The sequence below is a fragment of the Scomber scombrus genome, chromosome 17 (genome assembly GCF_963691925.1).
Source record: "Scomber scombrus chromosome 17, fScoSco1.1, whole genome shotgun sequence".
Taxonomy (NCBI): Eukaryota; Metazoa; Chordata; class Actinopteri; order Scombriformes; family Scombridae; genus Scomber; species Scomber scombrus.
The window spans coordinates 1703091-1729886 of record NC_084986.1 but is presented as its reverse complement, the minus strand read 5'-3'; the positions used below and the strand labels follow the sequence as shown (position 1 = coordinate 1729886).

The 26796-nt window shown below is 45.4% G+C and overlaps 48 non-coding genes across 48 annotated transcripts; all 48 read right to left on the bottom strand.

The window, feature by feature from the left end:
- Nucleotides 1–1293: 1293 nt before the first annotated feature.
- trnar-ucg (transfer RNA arginine (anticodon UCG)) lies at nt 1294–1366 on the bottom strand. The gene has a single exon. It is a non-coding gene; the product is annotated as a tRNA-Arg (tRNA).
- A 200-nt stretch (nt 1367–1566) lies between these two features.
- Nucleotides 1567–1640, bottom strand: trnai-aau (transfer RNA isoleucine (anticodon AAU)). The gene has a single exon. It is a non-coding gene; the product is annotated as a tRNA-Ile (tRNA).
- A 483-nt stretch (nt 1641–2123) lies between these two features.
- On the bottom strand, nt 2124–2196 carry trnar-ucg (transfer RNA arginine (anticodon UCG)). Its single transcript has one exon. It is a non-coding gene; the product is annotated as a tRNA-Arg (tRNA).
- Nucleotides 2197–2953: 757 nt separating this feature from the next.
- Nucleotides 2954–3026, bottom strand: trnar-ucg (transfer RNA arginine (anticodon UCG)). The gene has a single exon. It is a non-coding gene; the product is annotated as a tRNA-Arg (tRNA).
- Nucleotides 3027–3783: 757 nt separating this feature from the next.
- trnar-ucg (transfer RNA arginine (anticodon UCG)) lies at nt 3784–3856 on the bottom strand. Its single transcript has one exon. It is a non-coding gene; the product is annotated as a tRNA-Arg (tRNA).
- A 200-nt stretch (nt 3857–4056) lies between these two features.
- On the bottom strand, nt 4057–4130 carry trnai-aau (transfer RNA isoleucine (anticodon AAU)). The gene has a single exon. It is a non-coding gene; the product is annotated as a tRNA-Ile (tRNA).
- A 740-nt stretch (nt 4131–4870) lies between these two features.
- trnai-aau (transfer RNA isoleucine (anticodon AAU)) lies at nt 4871–4944 on the bottom strand. The gene has a single exon. It is a non-coding gene; the product is annotated as a tRNA-Ile (tRNA).
- Nucleotides 4945–5427: 483 nt separating this feature from the next.
- On the bottom strand, nt 5428–5500 carry trnar-ucg (transfer RNA arginine (anticodon UCG)). The gene has a single exon. It is a non-coding gene; the product is annotated as a tRNA-Arg (tRNA).
- A 200-nt stretch (nt 5501–5700) lies between these two features.
- trnai-aau (transfer RNA isoleucine (anticodon AAU)) lies at nt 5701–5774 on the bottom strand. The gene has a single exon. It is a non-coding gene; the product is annotated as a tRNA-Ile (tRNA).
- Nucleotides 5775–6256: 482 nt separating this feature from the next.
- trnar-ucg (transfer RNA arginine (anticodon UCG)) lies at nt 6257–6329 on the bottom strand. Its single transcript has one exon. It is a non-coding gene; the product is annotated as a tRNA-Arg (tRNA).
- A 200-nt stretch (nt 6330–6529) lies between these two features.
- trnai-aau (transfer RNA isoleucine (anticodon AAU)) lies at nt 6530–6603 on the bottom strand. The gene has a single exon. It is a non-coding gene; the product is annotated as a tRNA-Ile (tRNA).
- Nucleotides 6604–7086: 483 nt separating this feature from the next.
- On the bottom strand, nt 7087–7159 carry trnar-ucg (transfer RNA arginine (anticodon UCG)). Its single transcript has one exon. It is a non-coding gene; the product is annotated as a tRNA-Arg (tRNA).
- Nucleotides 7160–8746: 1587 nt separating this feature from the next.
- trnar-ucg (transfer RNA arginine (anticodon UCG)) lies at nt 8747–8819 on the bottom strand. The gene has a single exon. It is a non-coding gene; the product is annotated as a tRNA-Arg (tRNA).
- Nucleotides 8820–9576: 757 nt separating this feature from the next.
- Nucleotides 9577–9649, bottom strand: trnar-ucg (transfer RNA arginine (anticodon UCG)). Its single transcript has one exon. It is a non-coding gene; the product is annotated as a tRNA-Arg (tRNA).
- A 200-nt stretch (nt 9650–9849) lies between these two features.
- On the bottom strand, nt 9850–9923 carry trnas-acu (transfer RNA serine (anticodon ACU)). The gene has a single exon. It is a non-coding gene; the product is annotated as a tRNA-Ser (tRNA).
- A 756-nt stretch (nt 9924–10679) lies between these two features.
- trnai-aau (transfer RNA isoleucine (anticodon AAU)) lies at nt 10680–10753 on the bottom strand. The gene has a single exon. It is a non-coding gene; the product is annotated as a tRNA-Ile (tRNA).
- Nucleotides 10754–11236: 483 nt separating this feature from the next.
- On the bottom strand, nt 11237–11309 carry trnar-ucg (transfer RNA arginine (anticodon UCG)). The gene has a single exon. It is a non-coding gene; the product is annotated as a tRNA-Arg (tRNA).
- A 757-nt stretch (nt 11310–12066) lies between these two features.
- On the bottom strand, nt 12067–12139 carry trnar-ucg (transfer RNA arginine (anticodon UCG)). The gene has a single exon. It is a non-coding gene; the product is annotated as a tRNA-Arg (tRNA).
- Nucleotides 12140–12339: 200 nt separating this feature from the next.
- Nucleotides 12340–12413, bottom strand: trnai-aau (transfer RNA isoleucine (anticodon AAU)). The gene has a single exon. It is a non-coding gene; the product is annotated as a tRNA-Ile (tRNA).
- Nucleotides 12414–12896: 483 nt separating this feature from the next.
- Nucleotides 12897–12969, bottom strand: trnar-ucg (transfer RNA arginine (anticodon UCG)). Its single transcript has one exon. It is a non-coding gene; the product is annotated as a tRNA-Arg (tRNA).
- Nucleotides 12970–13169: 200 nt separating this feature from the next.
- trnai-aau (transfer RNA isoleucine (anticodon AAU)) lies at nt 13170–13243 on the bottom strand. Its single transcript has one exon. It is a non-coding gene; the product is annotated as a tRNA-Ile (tRNA).
- A 483-nt stretch (nt 13244–13726) lies between these two features.
- On the bottom strand, nt 13727–13799 carry trnar-ucg (transfer RNA arginine (anticodon UCG)). The gene has a single exon. It is a non-coding gene; the product is annotated as a tRNA-Arg (tRNA).
- Nucleotides 13800–13999: 200 nt separating this feature from the next.
- On the bottom strand, nt 14000–14073 carry trnai-aau (transfer RNA isoleucine (anticodon AAU)). Its single transcript has one exon. It is a non-coding gene; the product is annotated as a tRNA-Ile (tRNA).
- A 483-nt stretch (nt 14074–14556) lies between these two features.
- Nucleotides 14557–14629, bottom strand: trnar-ucg (transfer RNA arginine (anticodon UCG)). Its single transcript has one exon. It is a non-coding gene; the product is annotated as a tRNA-Arg (tRNA).
- A 200-nt stretch (nt 14630–14829) lies between these two features.
- On the bottom strand, nt 14830–14903 carry trnai-aau (transfer RNA isoleucine (anticodon AAU)). Its single transcript has one exon. It is a non-coding gene; the product is annotated as a tRNA-Ile (tRNA).
- Nucleotides 14904–15386: 483 nt separating this feature from the next.
- Nucleotides 15387–15459, bottom strand: trnar-ucg (transfer RNA arginine (anticodon UCG)). The gene has a single exon. It is a non-coding gene; the product is annotated as a tRNA-Arg (tRNA).
- A 757-nt stretch (nt 15460–16216) lies between these two features.
- trnar-ucg (transfer RNA arginine (anticodon UCG)) lies at nt 16217–16289 on the bottom strand. Its single transcript has one exon. It is a non-coding gene; the product is annotated as a tRNA-Arg (tRNA).
- Nucleotides 16290–16489: 200 nt separating this feature from the next.
- On the bottom strand, nt 16490–16563 carry trnas-acu (transfer RNA serine (anticodon ACU)). The gene has a single exon. It is a non-coding gene; the product is annotated as a tRNA-Ser (tRNA).
- A 473-nt stretch (nt 16564–17036) lies between these two features.
- On the bottom strand, nt 17037–17109 carry trnar-ucg (transfer RNA arginine (anticodon UCG)). Its single transcript has one exon. It is a non-coding gene; the product is annotated as a tRNA-Arg (tRNA).
- A 200-nt stretch (nt 17110–17309) lies between these two features.
- trnai-aau (transfer RNA isoleucine (anticodon AAU)) lies at nt 17310–17383 on the bottom strand. The gene has a single exon. It is a non-coding gene; the product is annotated as a tRNA-Ile (tRNA).
- A 756-nt stretch (nt 17384–18139) lies between these two features.
- On the bottom strand, nt 18140–18213 carry trnai-aau (transfer RNA isoleucine (anticodon AAU)). The gene has a single exon. It is a non-coding gene; the product is annotated as a tRNA-Ile (tRNA).
- A 756-nt stretch (nt 18214–18969) lies between these two features.
- trnai-aau (transfer RNA isoleucine (anticodon AAU)) lies at nt 18970–19043 on the bottom strand. The gene has a single exon. It is a non-coding gene; the product is annotated as a tRNA-Ile (tRNA).
- Nucleotides 19044–19526: 483 nt separating this feature from the next.
- trnar-ucg (transfer RNA arginine (anticodon UCG)) lies at nt 19527–19599 on the bottom strand. The gene has a single exon. It is a non-coding gene; the product is annotated as a tRNA-Arg (tRNA).
- A 200-nt stretch (nt 19600–19799) lies between these two features.
- On the bottom strand, nt 19800–19873 carry trnai-aau (transfer RNA isoleucine (anticodon AAU)). The gene has a single exon. It is a non-coding gene; the product is annotated as a tRNA-Ile (tRNA).
- A 483-nt stretch (nt 19874–20356) lies between these two features.
- trnar-ucg (transfer RNA arginine (anticodon UCG)) lies at nt 20357–20429 on the bottom strand. The gene has a single exon. It is a non-coding gene; the product is annotated as a tRNA-Arg (tRNA).
- Nucleotides 20430–20629: 200 nt separating this feature from the next.
- On the bottom strand, nt 20630–20703 carry trnai-aau (transfer RNA isoleucine (anticodon AAU)). Its single transcript has one exon. It is a non-coding gene; the product is annotated as a tRNA-Ile (tRNA).
- A 473-nt stretch (nt 20704–21176) lies between these two features.
- On the bottom strand, nt 21177–21249 carry trnar-ucg (transfer RNA arginine (anticodon UCG)). Its single transcript has one exon. It is a non-coding gene; the product is annotated as a tRNA-Arg (tRNA).
- Nucleotides 21250–21449: 200 nt separating this feature from the next.
- On the bottom strand, nt 21450–21523 carry trnai-aau (transfer RNA isoleucine (anticodon AAU)). Its single transcript has one exon. It is a non-coding gene; the product is annotated as a tRNA-Ile (tRNA).
- Nucleotides 21524–22279: 756 nt separating this feature from the next.
- trnai-aau (transfer RNA isoleucine (anticodon AAU)) lies at nt 22280–22353 on the bottom strand. The gene has a single exon. It is a non-coding gene; the product is annotated as a tRNA-Ile (tRNA).
- Nucleotides 22354–22836: 483 nt separating this feature from the next.
- Nucleotides 22837–22909, bottom strand: trnar-ucg (transfer RNA arginine (anticodon UCG)). Its single transcript has one exon. It is a non-coding gene; the product is annotated as a tRNA-Arg (tRNA).
- A 200-nt stretch (nt 22910–23109) lies between these two features.
- Nucleotides 23110–23183, bottom strand: trnai-aau (transfer RNA isoleucine (anticodon AAU)). Its single transcript has one exon. It is a non-coding gene; the product is annotated as a tRNA-Ile (tRNA).
- A 483-nt stretch (nt 23184–23666) lies between these two features.
- trnar-ucg (transfer RNA arginine (anticodon UCG)) lies at nt 23667–23739 on the bottom strand. Its single transcript has one exon. It is a non-coding gene; the product is annotated as a tRNA-Arg (tRNA).
- A 200-nt stretch (nt 23740–23939) lies between these two features.
- On the bottom strand, nt 23940–24013 carry trnai-aau (transfer RNA isoleucine (anticodon AAU)). The gene has a single exon. It is a non-coding gene; the product is annotated as a tRNA-Ile (tRNA).
- A 756-nt stretch (nt 24014–24769) lies between these two features.
- trnai-aau (transfer RNA isoleucine (anticodon AAU)) lies at nt 24770–24843 on the bottom strand. The gene has a single exon. It is a non-coding gene; the product is annotated as a tRNA-Ile (tRNA).
- A 483-nt stretch (nt 24844–25326) lies between these two features.
- trnar-ucg (transfer RNA arginine (anticodon UCG)) lies at nt 25327–25399 on the bottom strand. The gene has a single exon. It is a non-coding gene; the product is annotated as a tRNA-Arg (tRNA).
- Nucleotides 25400–25599: 200 nt separating this feature from the next.
- Nucleotides 25600–25673, bottom strand: trnai-aau (transfer RNA isoleucine (anticodon AAU)). Its single transcript has one exon. It is a non-coding gene; the product is annotated as a tRNA-Ile (tRNA).
- Nucleotides 25674–26156: 483 nt separating this feature from the next.
- Nucleotides 26157–26229, bottom strand: trnar-ucg (transfer RNA arginine (anticodon UCG)). The gene has a single exon. It is a non-coding gene; the product is annotated as a tRNA-Arg (tRNA).
- A 200-nt stretch (nt 26230–26429) lies between these two features.
- Nucleotides 26430–26503, bottom strand: trnai-aau (transfer RNA isoleucine (anticodon AAU)). The gene has a single exon. It is a non-coding gene; the product is annotated as a tRNA-Ile (tRNA).
- Nucleotides 26504–26796: the final 293 nt, after the last annotated feature.

Sequence of the window (26796 nt, the reverse complement as noted above, 5' to 3'; positions counted from 1 at the left end):
ACACCCGCGTCCCTAATAGAATGAAGGACAATCATTTGCCTTTAAACAACTAGCGACCTGGTGGAACCAGGCTTGTAAAAGTCTTCAAGAAGGGGAATTAGCTCAAATGGTAGAGCGCTCGCTTAGCATGTGAGAGGTAGCGGGATCGATGCCCGCATTCTCCATTACCTTCTTTTCAGTTGTCGATTCTCAAGAAGGTAACACACATATCCTTGATTCAAAGGATTCCTCCTGCTGAATGTGCCCATAAAAATCAGAGGAAGTTTGAGGAACATTTCACAGCTCTGCACTTCCATACTAGTGCTATTCAAAGGAACTTCATATTTTCACACCTTCATCTCTGTGACTATGTCTTCTTTTCATACATAATCAGCACTGTCACATTGTTTGGTGTACATGGTGGAAGCTTCTCATTGGAATATTCATTACTGAACATACACAAGTCTTACAGAAGAATGGACAGACAACCACGAAGGGATTCGAACCCTCAATCTTCTGATTCGAAGTCAGACGCCTTGTCCATTAGGCGACGTGGTCATGTAGACAGTGACGTGTACATTTGAACTGGGCCACGGTAGTAGTCTACCGACAAACAGTCAGGAGAAGCAAGACTTTGCCTTCATGGGATCCATGTGTGAGGTGATGGGGCACTGTTGCACATTCCATGAGTTGAAAACACTGCCAAGTTTACATGTGAAGGACTTCACGAGATGTCCTCCCTCTACAACAATTAAGCCTGGCCTGTACAGGGATCGAACCTGTGACCTTGGCGTTATTAGCACCACGCTCTAACCAACTGAGCTAAGAGGCCTGCTGCTGCCATTCTATCTACACCCGCGTCCCTAATAGAATGAAGGACACTCATTTGCCTTTAAACAACTAGCGACCTGGTGGAACCAGGCTTGTAAAAGTCTTCAAGAAGGGGAATTAGCTCAAATGGTAGAGCGCTCGCTTAGCATGTGAGAGGTAGCGGGATCGATGCCCGCATTCTCCATTACCTTCTTTTCAGTTGTCGATTCTCAAGAAGGTAACACACATATGCTTGATTCAAAGGATTCCTCCTGCTGATTGTGCCCATAAAAATCAGAGGAAGTTTGAGGAACATTTCACAGCTCTGCACTTCCATACTAGTGCTATTCAAAGGAACTTCATATTTTCACACCTACATCTCTGTGACTCAGCTTCTTTTCATACATAATCAGCACTGTCACATTGTTTGGTGTACATGGTGGAAGCTTCTCATTGGAATATTCATTACTGAACATACACAAGTCTTACAGAAGAGAGGACAGACAACCACGAAGGGATTTGAACCCTCAATCTTCTGATTCGAAGTCAGACGCCTTGTCCATTAGGCCACGTGGTCATGTAGACAGTGACGTGTACATTTGAACTGGGCCACGGTAGTAGTCTACCGACAAACAATCAGGAGAAGCAAGACTTTGCCTTCATGGGATCCATGTGTGAGGTGATGGGGCACTGTTGCACATTCCATGAGTTGAAAACACTGCCAACTTTACATCTGAAGGACTTCACGAGATGTCCTCCCTCTACAACAATTAAGCCTGGCCTGTACAGGGATCGAACCTGTGACCTTGGCGTTATTAGCACCACGCTCTAACCAACTGAGCTAACAGGCCTGCTGCTGCCATTCCATCTACACCCGCGTCCCTAATAGAATGAAGGACAATCATTTGCCTTTAAACAACTAGCGACCTGGTGGAACCAGGCTTGTAAAAGTCTTCAAGAAGGGGAATTAGCTCAAATGGTAGAGCGCTCGCTTAGCATGTGAGAGGTAGCGGGATCGATGCCCGCATTCTCCATTACCTTCTTTTCAGTTGTCGATTTTCAAGAAGGTAACACACATATCCTTGATTCAAAGGATTCCTCCTGCTGAATGTGCCCATAAAAATCAGAGGAAGTTTGAGGAACATTTCACAGCTCTGCACTTCCATACTAGTGCTATTCAAAGGAACTTCATATTTTCACACCTTCATCTCTGTGACTATGTCTTCTTTTCATACATAATCAGCACTGTCACATTGTTTGGTGTACATGGTGGAAGCTTCTCATTGGAATATTCATTACTGAACATACACAAGTCTTACAGAAGAGAGGACAGACAACCACGAAGGGATTCGAACCCTCAATCTTCTGATTCGAAGTCAGACGCCTTGTCCATTAGGCCACGTGGTCATGTAGACAGTGACGTGTACATTTGAACTGGGCCACGGTAGTAGTCTACCGACAAACAGTCAGGAGAAGCAAGACTTTGCCTTCATGGGATCCATGTGTGAGGTGATGGGGCACTGTTGCACATTCCATGAGTTGAAAACACTGCCAAGTTTACATGTGAAGGACTTCACGAGATGTCCTCCCTCTACAACAATTAAGCCTGGCCTGTACAGGGATCGAACCTGTGACCTTGGCGTTATTAGCACCACGCTCTAACCAACTGAGCTAAGAGGCCTGCTGCTGCCATTCTATCTACACCCGCGTCCCTAATAGAATGAAGGACACTCATTTGCCTTTAAACAACTAGCGACCTGGTGGAACCAGGCTTGTAAAAGTCTTCAAGAAGGGGAATTAGCTCAAATGGTAGAGCGCTCGCTTAGCATGTGAGAGGCAGCGGGATCGATGCCCGCATTCTCCATTACCTTCTTTTCAGTTGTCGATTCTCAAGAAGGTAACACACATATCCTTGATTCAAAGGATTCCTCCTGCTGATTGTGCCCATAAAAATCAGAGGAAGTTTGAGGAACATTTCACAGCTCTGCACTTCCATACTAGTGCTATTCAAAGGAACTTCATATTTTCACACCTTCATCTCTGTGACTATGTCTTCTTTTCATACATAATCAGCACTGTCACATTGTTTGGTGTACATGGTGGAAGCTTCTCATTGGAATATTCATTACTGAACATACACAAGTCTTACAGAAGAGAGGACAGACAACCACGAAGGGATTCGAACCCTCAATCTTCTGATTCGAAGTCAGACGCCTTGTCCATTAGGCCACGTGGTCATGTAGACAGTGACGTGTACATTTGAACTGGGCCACGGTAGTAGTCTACCGACAAACAGTCAGGAGAAGCAAGACTTTGCCTTCATGGGATCCATGTGTGAGGTGATGGGGCACTGTTGCACATTCCATGAGTTGAAAACACTGCCAAGTTTACATGTGAAGGACTTCACGAGATGTCCTCCCTCTACAACAATTAAGCCTGGCCTGTACAGGGATCGAACCTGTGACCTTGGCGTTATTAGCACCACGCTCTAACCAACTGAGCTAAGAGGCCTGCTGCTGCCATTCTATCTACACCCGCGTCCCTAATAGAATGAAGGACACTCATTTGCCTTTAAACAACTAGCGACCTGGTGGAACCAGGCTTGTAAAAGTCTTCAAGAAGGGGAATTAGCTCAAATGGTAGAGCGCTCGCTTAGCATGTGAGAGGCAGCGGGATCGATGCCCGCATTCTCCATTACCTTCTTTTCAGTTGTCGATTCTCAAGAAGGTAACACACATATCCTTGATTCAAAGGATTCCTCCTGCTGATTGTGCCCATAAAAATCAGAGGAAGTTTGAGGAACATTTCACAGCTCTGCACTTCCATACTAGTGCTATTCAAAGGAACTTCATATTTTCACACCTTCATCTCTGTGACTATGTCTTCTTTTCATACATAATCAGCACTGTCACATTGTTTGGTGTACATGGTGGAAGCTTCTCATTGGAATATTCATTACTGAACATACACAAGTCTTACAGAAGAGAGGACAGACAACCACGAAGGGATTCGAACCCTCAATCTTCTGATTCGAAGTCAGACGCCTTGTCCATTAGGCCACGTGGTCATGTAGACAGTGACGTGTACATTTGAACTGGGCCACGGTAGTAGTCTACCGACAAACAGTCAGGAGAAGCAAGACTTTGCCTTCATGGGATCCATGTGTGAGGTGATGGGGCACTGTTGCACATTCCATGAGTTGAAAACACTACCAACTTTACATCTGAAGGACTTCAGGAGATGTCCCCCCTCTACAACAATTAAGCCTGGCCTGTACAGGGATCGAACCTGTGACCTTGGCGTTATTAGCACCACGCTCTAACCAACTGAGCTAACAGGCCTGCTGCTGCCATTCCATCTACACCCGCGTCCCTAATAGAATGAAGGACACTCATTTGCCTTTAAACAACTAGCGACCTGGTGGAACCAGGCTTGTAAAAGTCTTGAAGAAGGGGAATTAGCTCAAATGGTAGAGCGCTCGCTTAGCATGTGAGAGGTAGCAGGATCGATGCCCGCATTCTCCATTACCTTCTTTTCAGTTGTCGTTTCTCAAGAAGGTAACACACATATCCTTGATTCAAAGGATTCCTCCTGCTGATTGTGCCCATAAAAATCAGAGGAAGTTTGAGGAACATTTCACAGCTCTGCACTTCCATACTAGAGCTATTCAAAGGAACTTCATATATTCACACCTTCATCTCTGTTACTATGTCCTCTTTTCATACATAATCAGCATTGTCACATTGTTTGGTGTACATTGGAATATTCATTCCTGAACATACACAAGTCTTACAGAAGAGAGGACAGACAACCACGAAGGGATTCGAACCCTCAATCTTCTGATTCGAAGTCAGACGCCTTGTCCATTAGGCCACGTGGTGATGTAGACAGTGACGTGTACATTTGAACTGGGCCACGGTAGTAGTCTACCGACAAACAGTCAGGAGAAGCAAGACTTTGCCTTCATGGGATCCATGTGTGAGGTGATGGGGCACTGTTGCACATTGCATGAGTTGAAAACACTGCCAACTTTACATCTGAAGGACTTCACGAGATGTCCTCCCTCTACAACAATTAAGCCTGGCCTGTACAGGGATCGAACCTGTGACCTTGGCGTTATTAGCACCACGCTCTAACCAACTGAGCTAACAGGCCTGCTGCTGCCATTTCATCTACACCCGCGTCCCTAATAGAATGAAGGACAATCATTTGCCTTTAAACAACTAGCGACCTGGTGGAACCAGGCTTGTAAAAGTCTTCAAGAAGGGGAATTAGCTCAAATGGTAGAGCGCTCGCTTAGCATGTGAGAGGTAGCGGGATCGATGCCCGCATTCTCCATTACCTTCTTTTCAGTTGTCGATTCTCAAGAAGGTAACACACATATCCTTGATTCAAAGGATTCCTCCTGCTGATTGTGCCCATAAAAATCAGAGGAATTTTGAGGAACATTTCACAGCTCTGCACTTCCATACTAGTGCTATTCAAAGGAACATCATATTTTCACACCTTCATCTCTGTGACTACGTCTTCTTTTCATACATAATCAGCACTGTCACATTGCTTGGTGTACATGTTGGAAGCTTCTCATTGGAATATTCATTACTGAACATACACAAGTCTTACAGAAGAGAGGACAGACAACCACGAAGGGATTCGAACCCTCAATCTTCTGATTCGAAGTCAGACGCCTTGTCCATTAGGCCACGTGGTCATGTAGACAGTGACGTGTACATTTGAACTGGGCCACGGTAGTAGTCTACCGACAAACAATCAGGAGAAGCAAGACTTTGCCTTCATGGGATCCATGTGTGAGGTGATGGGGCACTGTTGCACATTCCATGAGTTGAAAACACTGCCAACTTTACATCTGAAGGACTTCACGAGATGTCCTCCCTCTACAACAATTAAGCCTGGCCTGTACAGGGATCGAACCTGTGACCTTGGCGTTATTAGCACCACGCTCTAACCAACTGAGCTAACAGGCCTGCTGCTGCCATTCCATCTACACCCGCGTCCCTAATAGAATGAAGGACAATCATTTGCCTTTAAACAACTAGCGACCTGGTGGAACCAGGCTTGTAAAAGTCTTCAAGAAGGGGAATTAGCTCAAATGGTAGAGCGCTCGCTTAGCATGTGAGAGGTAGCGGGATCGATGCCCGCATTCTCCATTACCTTCTTTTCAGTTGTCGATTCTCAAGAAGGTAACACACATATCCTTGATTCAAAGGATTCCTCCTGCTGAATGTGCCCATAAAAATCAGAGGAAGTTTGAGGAACATTTCACAGCTCTGCACTTCCATACTAGTGCTATTCAAAGGAACTTCATATTTTCACACCTACATCTCTGTGACTCAGCTTCTTTTCATACATAATCAGCACTGTCACATTGTTTGGTGTACATGGTGGAAGCTTCTCATTGGAATATTCATTACTGAACATACACAAGTCTTACAGAAGAGAGGACAGACAACCACGAAGGGATTTGAACCCTCAATCTTCTGATTCGAAGTCAGACGCCTTGTCCATTAGGCCACGTGGTCATGTAGACAGTGACGTGTACATTTGAACTGGGCCACGGTAGTAGTCTACCGACAAACAATCAGGAGAAGCAAGACTTTGCCTTCATGGGATCCATGTGTGAGGTGATGGGGCACTGTTGCACATTCCATGAGTTGAAAACACTGCCAACTTTACATCTGAAGGACTTCACGAGATGTCCTCCCTCTACAACAATTAAGCCTGGCCTGTACAGGGATCGAACCTGTGACCTTGGCGTTATTAGCACCACGCTCTAACCAACTGAGCTAACAGGCCTGCTGCTGCCATTCCATCTACACCCGCGTCCCTAATAGAATGAAGGACAATCATTTGCCTTTAAACAACTAGCGACCTGGTGGAACCAGGCTTGTAAAAGTCTTCAAGAAGGGGAATTAGCTCAAATGGTAGAGCGCTCGCTTAGCATGTGAGAGGTAGCGGGATCGATGCCCGCATTCTCCATTACCTTCTTTTCAGTTGTCGATTTTCAAGAAGGTAACACACATATCCTTGATTCAAAGGATTCCTCCTGCTGAATGTGCCCATAAAAATCAGAGGAAGTTTGAGGAACATTTCACAGCTCTGCACTTCCATACTAGTGCTATTCAAAGGAACTTCATATTTTCACACCTTCATCTCTGTGACTATGTCTTCTTTTCATACATAATCAGCACTGTCACATTGTTTGGTGTACATGGTGGAAGCTTCTCATTGGAATATTCATTACTGAACATACACAAGTCTTACAGAAGAGAGGACAGACAACCACGAAGGGATTCGAACCCTCAATCTTCTGATTCGAAGTCAGACGCCTTGTCCATTAGGCCACGTGGTCATGTAGACAGTGACGTGTACATTTGAACTGGGCCACGGTAGTAGTCTACCGACAAACAGTCAGGAGAAGCAAGACTTTGCCTTCATGGGATCCATGTGTGAGGTGATGGGGCACTGTTGCACATTCCATGAGTTGAAAACACTGCCAAGTTTACATGTGAAGGACTTCACGAGATGTCCTCCCTCTACAACAATTAAGCCTGGCCTGTACAGGGATCGAACCTGTGACCTTGGCGTTATTAGCACCACGCTCTAACCAACTGAGCTAAGAGGCCTGCTGCTGCCATTCTATCTACACCCGCGTCCCTAATAGAATGAAGGACACTCATTTGCCTTTAAACAACTAGCGACCTGGTGGAACCAGGCTTGTAAAAGTCTTCAAGAAGGGGAATTAGCTCAAATGGTAGAGCGCTCGCTTAGCATGTGAGAGGCAGCGGGATCGATGCCCGCATTCTCCATTACCTTCTTTTCAGTTGTCGATTCTCAAGAAGGTAACACACATATCCTTGATTCAAAGGATTCCTCCTGCTGATTGTGCCCATAAAAATCAGAGGAAGTTTGAGGAACATTTCACAGCTCTGCACTTCCATACTAGTGCTATTCAAAGGAACTTCATATTTTCACACCTTCATCTCTGTGACTACATCTTCTTTTCATACATAATCAGCACTGTCACATTGTTTGGTGTACATGGTGGAAGCTTCTCATTGGAATATTCATTACTGAACATACACAAGTCTTACAGAAGAGAGGACAGACAACCACAAAGGGATTCGAACCCTCAATCTTCTGATTCGAAGTCAGACGCCTTGTCCATTAGGCCACGTGGTCATGTAGACAGTGACGTGTACATTTGAACTGGGCCACGGTAGTAGTCTACCGACAAACAGTCAGGAGAAGCAAGACTTTGCCTTCATGGGATCCATGTGTGAGGTGATGGGGCACTGTTGCACATTCCATGAGTTGAAAACACTGCCAAGTTTACATGTGAAGGACTTCACGAGATGTCCTCCCTCTACAACAATTAAGCCTGGCCTGTACAGGGATCGAACCTGTGACCTTGGCGTTATTAGCACCACGCTCTAACCAACTGAGCTAAGAGGCCTGCTGCTGCCATTCTATCTACACCCGCGTCCCTAATAGAATGAAGGACACTCATTTGCCTTTAAACAACTAGCGACCTGGTGGAACCAGGCTTGTAAAAGTCTTCAAGAAGGGGAATTAGCTCAAATGGTAGAGCGCTCGCTTAGCATGTGAGAGGCAGCGGGATCGATGCCCGCATTCTCCATTACCTTCTTTTCAGTTGTCGATTCTCAAGAAGGTAACACACATATCCTTAATTCAAAGGATTCCTCCTGCTGATTGTGCCCATAAAAATCAGAGGAAGTTTGAGGAACATTTCACAGCTCTGCACTTCCATACTAGTGCTATTCAAAGGAACTTCATATTTTCACACCTTCATCTCTGTGACTACGTCTTCTTTTCATACATAATCAGCACTGTCACATTGTTTGGTGTACATGGTGGAAGCTTCTCATTGGAATATTCATTACTGAACATACACAAGTCTTACAGAAGAGAGGACAGACAACCACGAAGGGATTCGAACCCTCAATCTTCTGATTCGAAGTCAGACGCCTTGTCCATTAGGCCACGTGGTCATGTAGACAGTGACGTGTACATTTGAACTGGGCCACGGTAGTAGTCTACCGACAAACAGTCAGGAGAAGCAAGACTTTGCCTTCATGGGATCCATGTGTGAGGTGATGGGGCACTGTTGCACATTCCATGAGTTGAAAACACTGCCAAGTTTACATGTGAAGGACTTCACGAGATGTCCTCCCTCTACAACAATTAAGCCTGGCCTGTACAGGGATCGAACCTGTGACCTTGGCGTTATTAGCAGCACGCTCTAACCAACTGAGCTAAGAGGCCTGCTGCTGCCATTCTATCTACACCCGCGTCCCTAATAGAATGAAGGACACTCATTTGCCTTTAAACAACTAGCGACCTGGTGGAACCAGGCTTGTAAAAGTCTTCAAGAAGGGGAATTAGCTCAAATGGTAGAGCGCTCGCTTAGCATGTGAGAGGTAGCGGGATCGATGCCCGCATTCTCCATTACCTTCTTTTCAGTTGTCGATTCTCAAGAAGGTAACACACATATGCTTGATTCAAAGGATTCCTCCTGCTGATTGTGCCCATAAAAATCAGAGGAAGTTTGAGGAACATTTCACAGCTCTGCACTTCCATACTAGTGCTATTCAAAGGAACTTCATATTTTCACACCTTCATCTCTGTGACTATGTCTTCTTTTCATACATAATCAGCACTGTCACATTGTTTGGTGTACATGGTGGAAGCTTCTCATTGGAATATTCATTACTGAACATACACAAGTCTTACAGAAGAGAGGACAGACAACCACGAAGGGATTCGAACCCTCAATCTTCTGATTCGAAGTCAGACGCCTTGTCCATTAGGCCACGTGGTCATGTAGACAGTGACGTGTACATTTGAACTGGGCCACGGTAGTAGTCTACCGACAAACAGTCAGGAGAAGCAAGACTTTGCCTTCATGGGATCCATGTGTGAGGTGATGGGGCACTGTTGCACATTCCATGAGTTGAAAACACTGCCAACTTTACATCTGAAGGACTTCACGAGATGTCCTCCCTCTACAACAATTAAGCCTGGCCTGTACAGGGATCGAACCTGTGACCTTGGCGTTAGTAGCACGACGCTCTAACCAACTGAGCTAACAGGCCTGCTGCTGCCATTCTATCTACACCCGCGTCCCTAATAGAATGAAAGACACTCATTTGTCTTTAAACAACTAGCGACCTGGTGGAACCAGGCTTGTAAAAGTCTTCAAGAAGGGGAATTAGCTCAAATGGTAGAGCGCTCGCTTAGCATGTGAGAGGTAGCGGGATTGATGCCCGCATTCTCCATTACCTTCTTTTCAGTTGTCGATTCTCAAGAAGGTAACACACATATCCTTGATTCAAAGGATTCCTCCTGCTGAATGTGCCCATAAAAATCAGAGGAAGTTTGAGGAACATTTCACAGCTCTGCACTTCCATACTAGTGCTATTCAAAGGAACTTCATATTTTCACACCTTCATCTCTGTGACTACATCTTCTTTTCATACATAATCAGCACTGTCACATTGTTTGGTGTACATGGTGGAAGCTTCTCATTGGAATATTCATTACTGGACATACACAAGTCTTACAGAAGAGAGGACAGACAACCACAAAGGGATTCAAACCCTCAATCTTCTGATTCGAAGTCAGACGCCTTGTCCATTAGGCCACGTGGTCATGTAGACAGTGACGTGTACATTTGAACTGGGCCACGGTAGTAGTCTACCGACAAACAGTCAGGAGAAGCAAGACTTTGCCTTCATGGGATCCATGTGTGAGGTGATGGGGCACTGTTGCACATTCCATGAGTTGAAAACACTGCCAACTTTACATCTGAAGGACTTCACGAGATGTCCTCCCTCTACAACAATTAAGCCTGGCCTGTACAGGGATCGAACCTGTGACCTTAGCGTTATTAGCACCACGCTCTAACCAACTGAGCTAACAGGCCTGCTGCTGCCATTCCAGCTACACCCGCGTCCCTAATAGAATGAAGGACAATCATTTGCCTTTAAACAACTAGCGACCTGGTGGAACCAGGCTTGTAAAAGTCTTCAAGAAGGGGAATTAGCTCAAATGGTAGAGCGCTCGCTTAGCATGTGAGAGGTAGCGGGATCGATGCCCGCATTCTCCATTACCTTCTTTTCAGTTGTCGATTCTCAAGAAGGTAACACACATATCCTTGATTCAAAGGATTCCTCCTGCTGATTGTGCCCATAAAAATCAGAGGAAGTTTGAGGAACATTTCACAGCTCTGCACTTCCATACTAGTGCTATTCAAAGGAACTTCATATTTTCACACCTTCATCTCTGTGACTATGTCTTCTTTTCATACATAATCAGCACTGTCACATTGTTTGGTGTACATGGTGGAAGCTTCTCATTGGAATATTCATTACTGAACATACACAAGTCTTACAGAAGAGAGGACAGACAACCACGAAGGGATTCGAACCCTCAATCTTCTGATTCGAAGTCAGACGCCTTGTCCATTAGGCCACGTGGTCATGTAGACAGTGACGTGTACATTTGAACTGGGCCACGGTAGTAGTCTACCGACAAACAGTCAGGAGAAGCAAGACTTTGCCTTCATGGGATCCATGTGTGAGGTGATGGGGCACTGTTGCACATTCCATGAGTTGAAAACACTGCCAAGTTTACATGTGAAGGACTTCACGAGATGTCCTCCCTCTACAACAATTAAGCCTGGCCTGTACAGGGATCGAACCTGTGACCTTGGCGTTATTAGCACCACGCTCTAACCAACTGAGCTAAGAGGCCTGCTGCTGCCATTCTATCTACACCCGCGTCCCTAATAGAATGAAGGACACTCATTTGCCTTTAAACAACTAGCGACCTGGTGGAACCAGGCTTGTAAAAGTCTTCAAGAAGGGGAATTAGCTCAAATGGTAGAGCGCTCGCTTAGCATGTGAGAGGTAGCGGGATCGATGCCCGCATTCTCCATTACCTTCTTTTCAGTTGTCGATTCTCAAGAAGGTAACACACATATGCTTGATTCAAAGGATTCCTCCTGCTGATTGTGCCCATAAAAATCAGAGGAAGTTTGAGGAACATTTCACAGCTCTGCACTTCCATACTAGTGCTATTCAAAGGAACTTCATATTTTCACACCTACATCTCTGTGACTACGTCTTCTTTTCATACATAATCAGCACTGTCACATTGTTTGGTGTACATGGTGGAAGCTTCTCATTGGAATATTCATTACTGAACATACACAAGTCTTACAGAAGAGAGGACAGACAACCACGAAGGGATTTGAACCCTCAATCTTCTGATTCGAAGTCAGACGCCTTGTCCATTAGGCCACGTGGTCATGTAGACAGTGACGTGTACATTTGAACTGGGCCACGGTAGTAGTCTACCGACAAACAATCAGGAGAAGCAAGACTTTGCCTTCATGGGATCCATGTGTGAGGTGATGGGGCACTGTTGCACATTCCATGAGTTGAAAACACTGCCAACTTTACATCTGAAGGACTTCACGAGATGTCCTCCCTCTACAACAATTAAGCCTGGCCTGTACAGGGATCGAACCTGTGACCTTGGCGTTATTAGCACCACGCTCTAACCAACTGAGCTAACAGGCCTGCTGCTGCCATTCCATCTACACCCGCGTCCCTAATAGAATGAAGGACAATCATTTGCCTTTAAACAACTAGCGACCTGGTGGAACCAGGCTTGTAAAAGTCTTCAAGAAGGGGAATTAGCTCAAATGGTAGAGCGCTCGCTTAGCATGTGAGAGGTAGCGGGATCGATGCCCGCATTCTCCATTACCTTCTTTTCAGTTGTCGATTTTCAAGAAGGTAACACACATATCCTTGATTCAAAGGATTCCTCCTGCTGAATGTGCCCATAAAAATCAGAGGAAGTTTGAGGAACATTTCACAGCTCTGCACTTCCATACTAGTGCTATTCAAAGGAACTTCATATTTTCACACCTTCATCTCTGTGACTATGTCTTCTTTTCATACATAATCAGCACTGTCACATTGTTTGGTGTACATGGTGGAAGCTTCTCATTGGAATATTCATTACTGAACATACACAAGTCTTACAGAAGAGAGGACAGACAACCACGAAGGGATTCGAACCCTCAATCTTCTGATTCGAAGTCAGACGCCTTGTCCATTAGGCCACGTGGTCATGTAGACAGTGACGTGTACATTTGAACTGGGCCACGGTAGTAGTCTACCGACAAACAATCAGGAGAAGCAAGACTTTGCCTTCATGGGATCCATGTGTGAGGTGATGGGGCACTGTTGCACATTCCATGAGTTGAAAACACTGCCAACTTTACATCTGAAGGACTTCACGAGATGTCCTCCCTCTACAACAATTAAGCCTGGCCTGTACAGGGATCGAACCTGTGACCTTGGCGTTATTAGCACCACGCTCTAACCAACTGAGCTAACAGGCCTGCTGCTGCCATTCCAGCTACACCCGCGTCCCTAATAGAATGAAGGACAATCATTTGCCTTTAAACAACTAGCGACCTGGTGGAACCAGGCTTGTAAAAGTCTTCAAGAAGGGGAATTAGCTCAAATGGTAGAGCGCTCGCTTAGCATGTGAGAGGTAGCGGGATCGATGCCCGCATTCTCCATTACCTTCTTTTCAGTTGTCGATTCTCAAGAAGGTAACACACATATCCTTGATTCAAAGGATTCCTCCTGCTGAATGTGCCCATAAAAATCAGAGGAAGTTTGAGGAACATTTCACAGCTCTGCACTTCCATACTAGTGCTATTCAAAGGAACTTCATATTTTCACACCTTCATCTCTGTGACTACGTCTTCTTTTCATACATAATCAGCACTGTCACATTGTTTGGTGTACATGGTGGAAGCTTCTCATTGGAATATTCATTACTGAACATACACAAGTCTTACAGAAGAGAGGACAGACAACCACGAAGGGATTCGAACCCTCAATCTTCTGATTCGAAGTCAGACGCCTTGTCCATTAGGCCACGTGGTCATGTAGACAGTGACGTGTACATTTGAACTGGGCCATGGTAGTAGTCTACCGACAAACAATCAGGAGAAGCAAGACTTTGCCTTCATGGGATCCATGTGTGAGGTGATGGGGCACTGTTGCACATTCCATGAGTTGAAAACACTGCCAACTTTACATCTGAAGGACTTCACGAGATGTCCTCCCTCTACAACAATTAAGCCTGGCCTGTACAGGGATCGAACCTGTGACCTTGGCGTTATTAGCACCACGCTCTAACCAACTGAGCTAACAGGCCTGCTGCTGCCATTCCATCTACACCCGCATCCCTAATAGAATGAAGGACAATCATTTGCCTTTAAACAACTAGCGACCTGGTGGAACCAGGCTTGTAAAAGTCTTCAAGAAGGGGAATTAGCTCAAATGGTAGAGCGCTCGCTTAGCATGTGAGAGGTAGCGGGATCGATGCCCGCATTCTCCATTACCTTCTTTTCAGTTGTCGATTCTCAAGAAGGTAACACACATATCCTTGATTCAAAGGATTCCTCCGGCTGAATGTGCCCATAAAAATCAGAGGAAGTTTGAGGAACATTTCACAGCTCTGCACTTCGATACTAGTGCTATTCAAAGGAACTTCATATTTTCACACCTTCATCTCTGTGACTATGTCTTCTTTTCATACATAATCAGCACTGTCACATTGTTTGGTGTACATGGTGGAAGCTTCTCATTGGAATATTCATTACTGAACATACACAAGTCTTACAGAAGAGAGGACAGACAACCACGAAGGGATTCGAACCCTCAATCTTCTGATTCGAAGTCAGACGCCTTGTCCATTAGGCCACGTGGTCATGTAGACAGTGACGTGTACATTTGAACTGGGCCACGGTAGTAGTCTACCGACAAACAGTCAGGAGAAGCAAGACTTTGCCTTCATGGGATCCATGTGTGAGGTGATGGGGCACTGTTGCACATTCCATGAGTTGAAAACACTGCCAACTTTACATCTGAAGGACTTCACAAGATGTCCTCCCTCTACAACAATTAAGCCTGGCCTGTACAGGGATCGAACCTGTGACCTTGGCGTTATTAGCACCACGCTCTAACCAACTGAGCTAACAGGCCTGCTGCTGCCATTCCATCTACACCCGCGTCCCTAATAGAATGAAGGACACTCATTTGCCTTTAAACAACTAGCGACCTGGTGGAACCAGGCTTGTAAAAGTCTTGAAGAAGGGGAATTAGCTCAAATGGTAGAGCGCTCGCTTAGCATGTGAGAGGCAGCGGGATCGATGCCCGCATTCTCCATTACCTTCTTTTCAGTTGTCGATTCTCAAGAAGGTAACACACATATCCTTAATTCAAAGGATTCCTCCTGCTGATTGTGCCCATAAAAATCAGAGGAAGTTTGAGGAACATTTCACAGCTCTGCACTTCCATACTAGTGCTATTCAAAGGAACTTCATATTTTCACACCTTCATCTCTGTGACTACGTCTTCTTTTCATACATAATCAGCACTGTCACATTGTTTGGTGTACATGGTGGAAGCTTCTCATTGGAATATTCATTACTGAACATACACAAGTCTTACAGAAGAGAGGACAGACAACCACGAAGGGATTCGAACCCTCAATCTTCTGATTCGAAGTCAGACGCCTTGTCCATTAGGCCACGTGGTCATGTAGACAGTGACGTGTACATTTGAACTGGGCCACGGTAGTAGTCTACCGACAAACAGTCAGGAGAAGCAAGACTTTGCCTTCATGGGATCCATGTGTGAGGTGATGGGGCACTGTTGCACATTCCATGAGTTGAAAACACTGCCAAGTTTACATGTGAAGGACTTCACGAGATGTCCTCCCTCTACAACAATTAAGCCTGGCCTGTACAGGGATCGAACCTGTGACCTTGGCGTTATTAGCAGCACGCTCTAACCAACTGAGCTAAGAGGCCTGCTGCTGCCATTCTATCTACACCCGCGTCCCTAATAGAATGAAGGACACTCATTTGCCTTTAAACAACTAGCGACCTGGTGGAACCAGGCTTGTAAAAGTCTTCAAGAAGGGGAATTAGCTCAAATGGTAGAGCGCTCGCTTAGCATGTGAGAGGTAGCGGGATCGATGCCCGCATTCTCCATTACCTTCTTTTCAGTTGTCGATTCTCAAGAAGGTAACACACATATGCTTGATTCAAAGGATTCCTCCTGCTGATTGTGCCCATAAAAATCAGAGGAAGTTTGAGGAACATTTCACAGCTCTGCACTTCCATACTAGTGCTATTCAAAGGAACTTCATATTTTCACACCTTCATCTCTGTGACTATGTCTTCTTTTCATACATAATCAGCACTGTCACATTGTTTGGTGTACATGGTGGAAGCTTCTCATTGGAATATTCATTACTGAACATACACAAGTCTTACAGAAGAGAGGACAGACAACCACGAAGGGATTCGAACCCTCAATCTTCTGATTCGAAGTCAGACGCCTTGTCCATTAGGCCACGTGGTCATGTAGACAGTGACGTGTACATTTGAACTGGGCCACGGTAGTAGTCTACCGACAAACAGTCAGGAGAAGCAAGACTTTGCCTTCATGGGATCCATGTGTGAGGTGATGGGGCACTGTTGCACATTCCATGAGTTGAAAACACTGCCAACTTTACATCTGAAGGACTTCACGAGATGTCCTCCCTCTACAACAATTAAGCCTGGCCTGTACAGGGATCGAACCTGTGACCTTGGCGTTAGTAGCACGACGCTCTAACCAACTGAGCTAACAGGCCTGCTGCTGCCATTCTATCTACACCCGCGTCCCTAATAGAATGAAAGACACTCATTTGTCTTTAAACAACTAGCGACCTGGTGGAACCAGGCTTGTAAAAGTCTTCAAGAAGGGGAATTAGCTCAAATGGTAGAGCGCTCGCTTAGCATGTGAGAGGTAGCGGGATTGATGCCCGCATTCTCCATTACCTTCTTTTCAGTTGTCGATTCTCAAGAAGGTAACACACATATCCTTGATTCAAAGGATTCCTCCTGCTGAATGTGCCCATAAAAATCAGAGGAAGTTTGAGGAACATTTCACTTCCATACTAGTGCTATTCAAAGGAACTTCATATTTTCACACCTTCATCTCTGTGACTATGTCTTCTTTTCATACATAATCAGCACTGTCACATTGTTTGGTGTACATGGTGGAAGCTTCTCATTGGAATATTCATTACTGAACATACACAAGTCTTACAGAAGAGAGGACAGACAACCACGAAGGGATTCGAACCCTCAATCTTCTGATTCGAAGTCAGACGCCTTGTCCATTAGGCCACGTGGTCATGTAGACAGTGACGTGTACATTTGAACTGGGCCACGGTAGTAGTCTACCGACAAACAGTCAGGAGAAGCAAGACTTTGCCTTCATGGGATCCATGTGTGAGGTGATGGGGCACTGTTGCACATTCCATGAGTTGAAAACACTGCCAACTTTACATCTGAAGGACTTCAGGAGATGTCCTCCCTCTACAACAATTAAGCCTGGCCTGTACAGGGATCGAACCTGTGACCTTGGCGTTATTAGCACCACGCTCTAACCAACTGAGCTAACAGGCCTGCTGCTGCCATTCCATCTACACCCGCGTCCCTAATAGAATGAAGGACACTCATTTGCCTTTAAACAACTAGCGACCTGGTGGAACCAGGCTTGTAAAAGTCTTGAAGAAGGGGAATTAGCTCAAATGGTAGAGCGCTCGCTTAGCATGTGAGAGGCAGCGGGATCGATGCCCGCATTCTCCATTACCTTCTTTTCAGTTGTCGATTCTCAAGAAGGTAACACACATATCCTTAATTCAAAGGATTCCTCCTGCTGATTGTGCCCATAAAAATCAGAGGAAGTTTGAGGAACATTTCACAGCTCTGCACTTCCATACTAGTGCTATTCAAAGGAACTTCATATTTTCACACCTTCATCTCTGTGACTACATCTTCTTTTCATACATAATCAGCACTGTCACATTGTTTGGTGTACATGGTGGAAGCTTCTCATTGGAATATTCATTACTGGACATACACAAGTCTTACAGAAGAGAGGACAGACAACCACAAAGGGATTCAAACCCTCAATCTTCTGATTCGAAGTCAGACGCCTTGTCCATTAGGCCACGTGGTCATGTAGACAGTGACGTGTACATTTGAACTGGGCCACGGTAGTAGTCTACCGACAAACAGTCAGGAGAAGCAAGACTTTGCCTTCATGGGATCCATGTGTGAGGTGATGGGGCACTGTTGCACATTCCATGAGTTGAAAACACTGCCAACTTTACATCTGAAGGACTTCACGAGATGTCCTCCCTCTACAACAATTAAGCCTGGCCTGTACAGGGATCGAACCTGTGACCTTGGCGTTATTAGCACCACGCTCTAACCAACTGAGCTAACAGGCCTGCTGCTGCCATTCCAGCTACACCCGCGTCCCTAATAGAATGAAGGACAATCATTTGCCTTTAAACAACTAGCGACCTGGTGGAACCAGGCTTGTAAAAGTCTTGAAGAAGGGGAATTAGCTCAAATGGTAGAGCGCTCGCTTAGCATGTGAGAGGTAGTGGGATCGATGCCCGCATTCTCCATTACCTTCTTTTCAGTTGTCGATTCTCAAGAAGGTAACACACATATCCTTGATTCAAAGGATTCCTCCTGCTGATAGTGCCCATAAAAATCAGAGGAAGTTTGAGGAACATTTCACAGCTCTGCACTTCCATACTAGTGCTATTCAAAGGAACTTCATATTTTCACACCTTCATCTCTGTGACTATGTCTTCTTTTCATACATAATCAGCACTGTCACATTGTTTGGTGTACATGGTGGAAGCTTCTCATTGGAATATTCATTACTGAACATACACAAGTCTTACAGAAGAGAGGACAGACAACCACGAAGGGATTCGAACACTCAATCTTCTGATTCGAAGTCAGACGCCTTGTCCATTAGGCCACGTGGTCATGTAGACAGTGACGTGTACATTTGAACTGGGCCACGGTAGTAGTCTACCGACAAACAGTCAGGAGAAGCAAGACTTTGCCTTCATGGGATCCATGTGTGAGGTGATGGGGCACTGTTGCACATTCCATGAGTTGAAAACACTGCCAACTTTACATCTGAAGGACTTCAGGAGATGTCCCCCCTCTACAACAATTAAGCCTGGCCTGTACAGGGATCGAACCTGTGACCTTGGCGTTATTAGCACCACGCTCTAACCAACTGAGCTAACAGGCCTGCTGCTGCCATTCCATCTACACCCGCGTCCCTAATAGAATGAAGGACACTCATTTGCCTTTAAACAACTAGCGACCTGGTGGAACCAGGCTTGTAAAAGACTTGAAGAAGGGGAATTAGCTCAAATGGTAGAGCGCTCGCTTAGCATGTGAGAGGTAGCGGGATCGATGCCCGCATTCTCCATTACCTTCTTTTCAGTTGTCGATTCTCAAGAAGGTAACACACATATCCTTGATTCAAAGGATTCCTCCTGCTGATTGTGCCCATAAAAATCAGAGGAAGTTTGAGGAACATTTCACAGCTCTGCACTTCCATACTAGTGCTATTCAAAGGAACTTCATATTTTCACACCTTCATCTCTGTGACTATGTCTTCTTTTCATACATAATCAGCACTGTCACATTGTTTGGTGTACATGGTGGAAGCTTCTCATTGGAATATTCATTCCTGAACATACACAAGTCTTACAGAAGAGAGGACAGACAACCACGAAGGGATTCGAACCCTCAATCTTCTGATTCGAAGTCAGACGCCTTGTCCATTAGGCCACGTGGTCATGTAGACAGTGACGTGTACATTTGAACTGGGCCACGGTAGTAGTCTACCGACAAACAGTCAGGAGAAGCAAGACTTTGCCTTCATGGGATCCATGTGTGAGGTGATGGGGCACTGTTGCACATTCCATGAGTTGAAAACACTGCCAACTTTACATCTGAAGGACTTCACAAGATGTCCTCCCTCTACAACAATTAAGCCTGGCCTGTACAGGGATCGAACCTGTGACCTTGGCGTTATTAGCACCACGCTCTAACCAACTGAGCTAACAGGCCTGCTGCTGCCATTCCATCTACACCCGCGTCCCTAATAGAATGAAGGACACTCATTTGCCTTTAAACAACTAGCGACCTGGTGGAACCAGGCTTGTAAAAGTCTTGAAGAAGGGGAATTAGCTCAAATGGTAGAGCGCTCGCTTAGCATGTGAGAGGCAGCGGGATCGATGCCCGCATTCTCCATTACCTTCTTTTCAGTTGTCGATTCTCAAGAAGGTAACACACATATCCTTAATTCAAAGGATTCCTCCTGCTGATTGTGCCCATAAAAATCAGAGGAAGTTTGAGGAACATTTCACAGCTCTGCACTTCCATACTAGTGCTATTCAAAGGAACTTCATATTTTCACACCTTCATCTCTGTGACTACGTCTTCTTTTCATACATAATCAGCACTGTCACATTGTTTGGTGTACATGGTGGAAGCTTCTCATTGGAATATTCATTACTGAACATACACAAGTCTTACAGAAGAGAGGACAGACAACCACGAAGGGATTCGAACCCTCAATCTTCTGATTCGAAGTCAGACGCCTTGTCCATTAGGCCACGTGGTCATGTAGACAGTGACGTGTACATTTGAACTGGGCCACGGTAGTAGTCTACCGACAAACAGTCAGGAGAAGCAAGACTTTGCCTTCATGGGATCCATGTGTGAGGTGATGGGGCACTGTTGCACATTCCATGAGTTGAAAACACTGCCAACTTTACATCTGAAGGACTTCACGAGATGTCCTCCCTCTACAACAATTAAGCCTGGCCTGTACAGGGATCGAACCTGTGACCTTGGCGTTATTAGCACCACGCTCTAACCAACTGAGCTAACAGGCCTGCTGCTGCCATTCTATCTACACCCGCGTCCCTAATAGAATGAAAGACACTCATTTGTCTTTAAACAACTAGCGACCTGGTGGAACCAGGCTTGTAAAAGTCTTCAAGAAGGGGAATTAGCTCAAATGGTAGAGCGCTCGCTTAGCATGTGAGAGGTAGCGGGATTGATGCCCGCATTCTCCATTACCTTCTTTTCAGTTGTCGATTCTCAAGAAGGTAACACACATATCCTTGATTCAAAGGATTCCTCCTGCTGAATGTGCCCATAAAAATCAGAGGAAGTTTGAGGAACATTTCACTTCCATACTAGTGCTATTCAAAGGAACTTCATATTTTCACACCTTCATCTCTGTGACTATGTCTTCTTTTCATACATAATCAGCACTGTCACATTGTTTGGTGTACATGGTGGAAGCTTCTCATTGGAATATTCATTACTGAACATACACAAGTCTTACAGAAGAGAGGACAGACAACCACGAAGGGATTCGAACCCTCAATCTTCTGATTCGAAGTCAGACGCCTTGTCCATTAGGCCACGTGGTCATGTAGACAGTGACGTGTACATTTGAACTGGGCCACGGTAGTAGTCTACCGACAAACAGTCAGGAGAAGCAAGACTTTGCCTTCATGGGATCCATGTGTGAGGTGATGGGGCACTGTTGCACATTCCATGAGTTGAAAACACTGCCAACTTTACATCTGAAGGACTTCAGGAGATGTCCTCCCTCTACAACAATTAAGCCTGGCCTGTACAGGGATCGAACCTGTGACCTTGGCGTTATTAGCACCACGCTCTAACCAACTGAGCTAACAGGCCTGCTGCTGCCATTCCATCTACACCCGCGTCCCTAATAGAATGAAGGACACTCATTTGCCTTTAAACAACTAGCGACCTGGTGGAACCAGGCTTGTAAAAGTCTTGAAGAAGGGGAATTAGCTCAAATGGTAGAGCGCTCGCTTAGCATGTGAGAGGCAGCGGGATCGATGCCCGCATTCTCCATTACCTTCTTTTCAGTTGTCGATTCTCAAGAAGGTAACACACATATCCTTAATTCAAAGGATTCCTCCTGCTGATTGTGCCCATAAAAATCAGAGGAAGTTTGAGGAACATTTCACAGCTCTGCACTTCCATACTAGTGCTATTCAAAGGAACTTCATATTTTCACACCTTCATCTCTGTGACTACATCTTCTTTTCATACATAATCAGCACTGTCACATTGTTTGGTGTACATGGTGGAAGCTTCTCATTGGAATATTCATTACTGGACATACACAAGTCTTACAGAAGAGAGGACAGACAACCACAAAGGGATTCAAACCCTCAATCTTCTGATTCGAAGTCAGACGCCTTGTCCATTAGGCCACGTGGTCATGTAGACAGTGACGTGTACATTTGAACTGGGCCACGGTAGTAGTCTACCGACAAACAGTCAGGAGAAGCAAGACTTTGCCTTCATGGGATCCATGTGTGAGGTGATGGGGCACTGTTGCACATTCCATGAGTTGAAAACACTGCCAACTTTACATCTGAAGGACTTCACGAGATGTCCTCCCTCTACAACAATTAAGCCTGGCCTGTACAGGGATCGAACCTGTGACCTTGGCGTTATTAGCACCACGCTCTAACCAACTGAGCTAACAGGCCTGCTGCTGCCATTCCAGCTACACCCGCGTCCCTAATAGAATGAAGGACAATCATTTGCCTTTAAACAACTAGCGACCTGGTGGAACCAGGCTTGTAAAAGTCTTCAAGAAGGGGAATTAGCTCAAATGGTAGAGCGCTCGCTTAGCATGTGAGAGGTAGCGGGATCGATGCCCGCATTCTCCATTACCTTCTTTTCAGTTGTCGATTCTCAAGAAGGTAACACACATATCCTTGATTCAAAGGATTCCTCCTGCTGATTGTGCCCATAAAAATCAGAGGAAGTTTGAGGAACATTTCACAGCTCTGCACTTCCATACTAGTGCTATTCAAAGGAACTTCATATTTTCACACCTTCATCTCTGTGACTATGTCTTCTTTTCATACATAATCAGCACTGTCACATTGTTTGGTGTACATGGTGGAAGCTTCTCATTGGAATATTCATTACTGAACATACACAAGTCTTACAGAAGAGAGGACAGACAACCACGAAGGGATTCGAACCCTCAATCTTCTGATTCGAAGTCAGACGCCTTGTCCATTAGGCCACGTGGTCATGTAGACAGTGACGTGTACATTTGAACTGGGCCACGGTAGTAGTCTACCGACAAACAGTCAGGAGAAGCAAGACTTTGCCTTCATGGGATCCATGTGTGAGGTGATGGGGCACTGTTGCACATTCCATGAGTTGAAAACACTGCCAACTTTACATCTGAAGGACTTCACGAGATGTCCTCCCTCTACAACAATTAAGCCTGGCCTGTACAGGGATCGAACCTGTGACCTTGGCGTTATTAGCACCACGCTCTAACCAACTGAGCTAACAGGCCTGCTGCTGCCATTCCAGCTACACCCGCGTCCCTAATAGAATGAAGGACAATCATTTGCCTTTAAACAACTAGCGACCTGGTGGAACCAGGCTTGTAAAAGTCTTCAAGAAGGGGAATTAGCTCAAATGGTAGAGCGCTCGCTTAGCATGTGAGAGGTAGCGGGATCGATGCCCGCATTCTCCATTACCTTCTTTTCAGTTGTCGATTCTCAAGAAGGTAACACACATATCCTTGATTCAAAGGATTCCTCCTGCTGATTGTGCCCATAAAAATCAGAGGAAGTTTGAGGAACATTTCACAGCTCTGCACTTCCATACTAGTGCTATTCAAAGGAACTTCATATTTTCACACCTTCATCTCTGTGACTATGTCTTCTTTTCATACATAATCAGCACTGTCACATTGTTTGGTGTACATGGTGGAAGCTTCTCATTGGAATATTCATTACTGAACATACACAAGTCTTACAGAAGAGAGGACAGACAACCACGAAGGGATTCGAACCCTCAATCTTCTGATTCGAAGTCAGACGCCTTGTCCATTAGGCCACGTGGTCATGTAGACAGTGACGTGTACATTTGAACTGGGCCACGGTAGTAGTCTACCGAAAAACAGTCAGGAGAAGCAAGACTTTGCCTTCATGGGATCCATGTGTGAGGTGATGGGGCACTGTTGCACATTCCATGAGTTGAAAACACTGCCAACTTTACATCTGAAGGACTTCAGGAGATGTCCCCCCTCTACAACAATTAAGCCTGGCCTGTACAGGGATCGAACCTGTGACCTTGGCGTTATTAGCACCACGCTCTAACCAACTGAGCTAACAGGCCTGCTGCTGCCATTCCATCTACACCCGCGTCCCTAATAGAATGAAGGACACTCATTTGCCTTTAAACAACTAGCGACCTGGTGGAACCAGGCTTGTAAAAGTCTTGAAGAAGGGGAATTAGCTCAAATGGTAGAGCGCTCGCTTAGCATGTGAGAGGCAGCGGGATCGATGCCCGCATTCTCCATTACCTTCTTTTCAGTTGTCGATTCTCAAGAAGGTAACACACATATCCTTAATTCAAAGGATTCCTCCTGCTGATTGTGCCCATAAAAATCAGAGGAAGTTTGAGGAACATTTCACAGCTCTGCACTTCCATACTAGTGCTATTCAAAGGAACTTCATATTTTCACACCTTCATCTCTGTGACTACATCTTCTTTTCATACATAATCAGCACTGTCACATTGTTTGGTGTACATGGTGGAAGCTTCTCATTGGAATATTCATTACTGGACATACACAAGTCTTACAGAAGAGAGGACAGACAACCACAAAGGGATTCAAACCCTCAATCTTCTGATTCGAAGTCAGACGCCTTGTCCATTAGGCCACGTGGTCATGTAGACAGTGACGTGTACATTTGAACTGGGCCACGGTAGTAGTCTACCGACAAACAGTCAGGAGAAGCAAGACTTTGCCTTCATGGGATCCATGTGTGAGGTGATGGGGCACTGTTGCACATTCCATGAGTTGAAAACACTGCCAACTTTACATCTGAAGGACTTCACGAGATGTCCTCCCTCTACAACAATTAAGCCTGGCCTGTACAGGGATCGAACCTGTGACCTTGGCGTTATTAGCACCACGCTCTAACCAACTGAGCTAACAGGCCTGCTGCTGCCATTCCAGCTACACCCGCGTCCCTAATAGAATGAAGGACAATCATTTGCCTTTAAACAACTAGCGACCTGGTGGAACCAGGCTTGTAAAAGTCTTCAAGAAGGGGAATTAGCTCAAATGGTAGAGCGCTCGCTTAGCATGTGAGAGGTAGCGGGATCGATGCCCGCATTCTCCATTACCTTCTTTTCAGTTGTCGATTCTCAAGAAGGTAACACACATATCCTTGATTCAAAGGATTCCTCCTGCTGATTGTGCCCATAAAAATCAGAGGAAGTTTGAGGAACATTTCACAGCTCTGCACTTCCATACTAGTGCTATTCAAAGGAACTTCATATTTTCACACCTTCATCTCTGTGACTATGTCTTCTTTTCATACATAATCAGCACTGTCACATTGTTTGGTGTACATGGTGGAAGCTTCTCATTGGAATATTCATTACTGAACATACACAAGTCTTACAGAAGAGAGGACAGACAACCACGAAGGGATTCGAACCCTCAATCTTCTGATTCGAAGTCAGACGCCTTGTCCATTAGGCCACGTGGTCATGTAGACAGTGACGTGTACATTTGAACTGGGCCACGGTAGTAGTCTACCGACAAACAGTCAGGAGAAGCAAGACTTTGCCTTCATGGGATCCATGTGTGAGGTGATGGGGCACTGTTGCACATTCCATGAGTTGAAAACACTGCCAACTTTACATCTGAAGGACTTCACGAGATGTCCTCCCTCTACAACAATTAAGCCTGGCCTGTACAGGGATCGAACCTGTGACCTTGGCGTTATTAGCACCACGCTCTAACCAACTGAGCTAACAGGCCTGCTGCTGCCATTCCAGCTACACCCGCGTCCCTAATAGAATGAAGGACAATCATTTGCCTTTAAACAACTAGCGACCTGGTGGAACCAGGCTTGTAAAAGTCTTCAAGAAGGGGAATTAGCTCAAATGGTAGAGCGCTCGCTTAGCATGTGAGAGGTAGCGGGATCGATGCCCGCATTCTCCATTACCTTCTTTTCAGTTGTCGATTCTCAAGAAGGTAACACACATATCCTTGATTCAAAGGATTCCTCCTGCTGATTGTGCCCATAAAAATCAGAGGAAGTTTGAGGAACATTTCACAGCTCTGCACTTCCATACTAGTGCTATTCAAAGGAACTTCATATTTTCACACCTTCATCTCTGTGACTATGTCTTCTTTTCATACATAATCAGCACTGTCACATTGTTTGGTGTACATGGTGGAAGCTTCTCATTGGAATATTCATTACTGAACATACACAAGTCTTACAGAAGAGAGGACAGACAACCACGAAGGGATTCGAACCCTCAATCTTCTGATTCGAAGTCAGACGCCTTGTCCATTAGGCCACGTGGTCATGTAGACAGTGACGTGTACATTTGAACTGGGCCACGGTAGTAGTCTACCGACAAACAGTCAGGAGAAGCAAGACTTTGCCTTCATGGGATCCATGTGTGAGGTGATGGGGCACTGTTGCACATTCCATGAGTTGAAAACACTGCCAACTTTACATCTGAAGGACTTCACGAGATGTCCTCCCTCTACAACAATTAAGCCTGGCCTGTACAGGGATCGAACCTGTGACCTTGGCGTTATTAGCACCACGCTCTAACCAACTGAGCTAACAGGCCTGCTGCTGCCATTCCAGCTACACCCGCGTCCCTAATAGAATGAAGGACAATCATTTGCCTTTAAACAACTAGCGACCTGGTGGAACCAGGCTTGTAAAAGTCTTCAAGAAGGGGAATTAGCTCAAATGGTAGAGCGCTCGCTTAGCATGTGAGAGGTAGCGGGATCGATGCCCGCATTCTCCATTACCTTCTTTTCAGTTGTCGATTCTCAAGAAGGTAACACACATATCCTTGATTCAAAGGATTCCTCCTGCTGATTGTGCCCATAAAAATCAGAGGAAGTTTGAGGAACA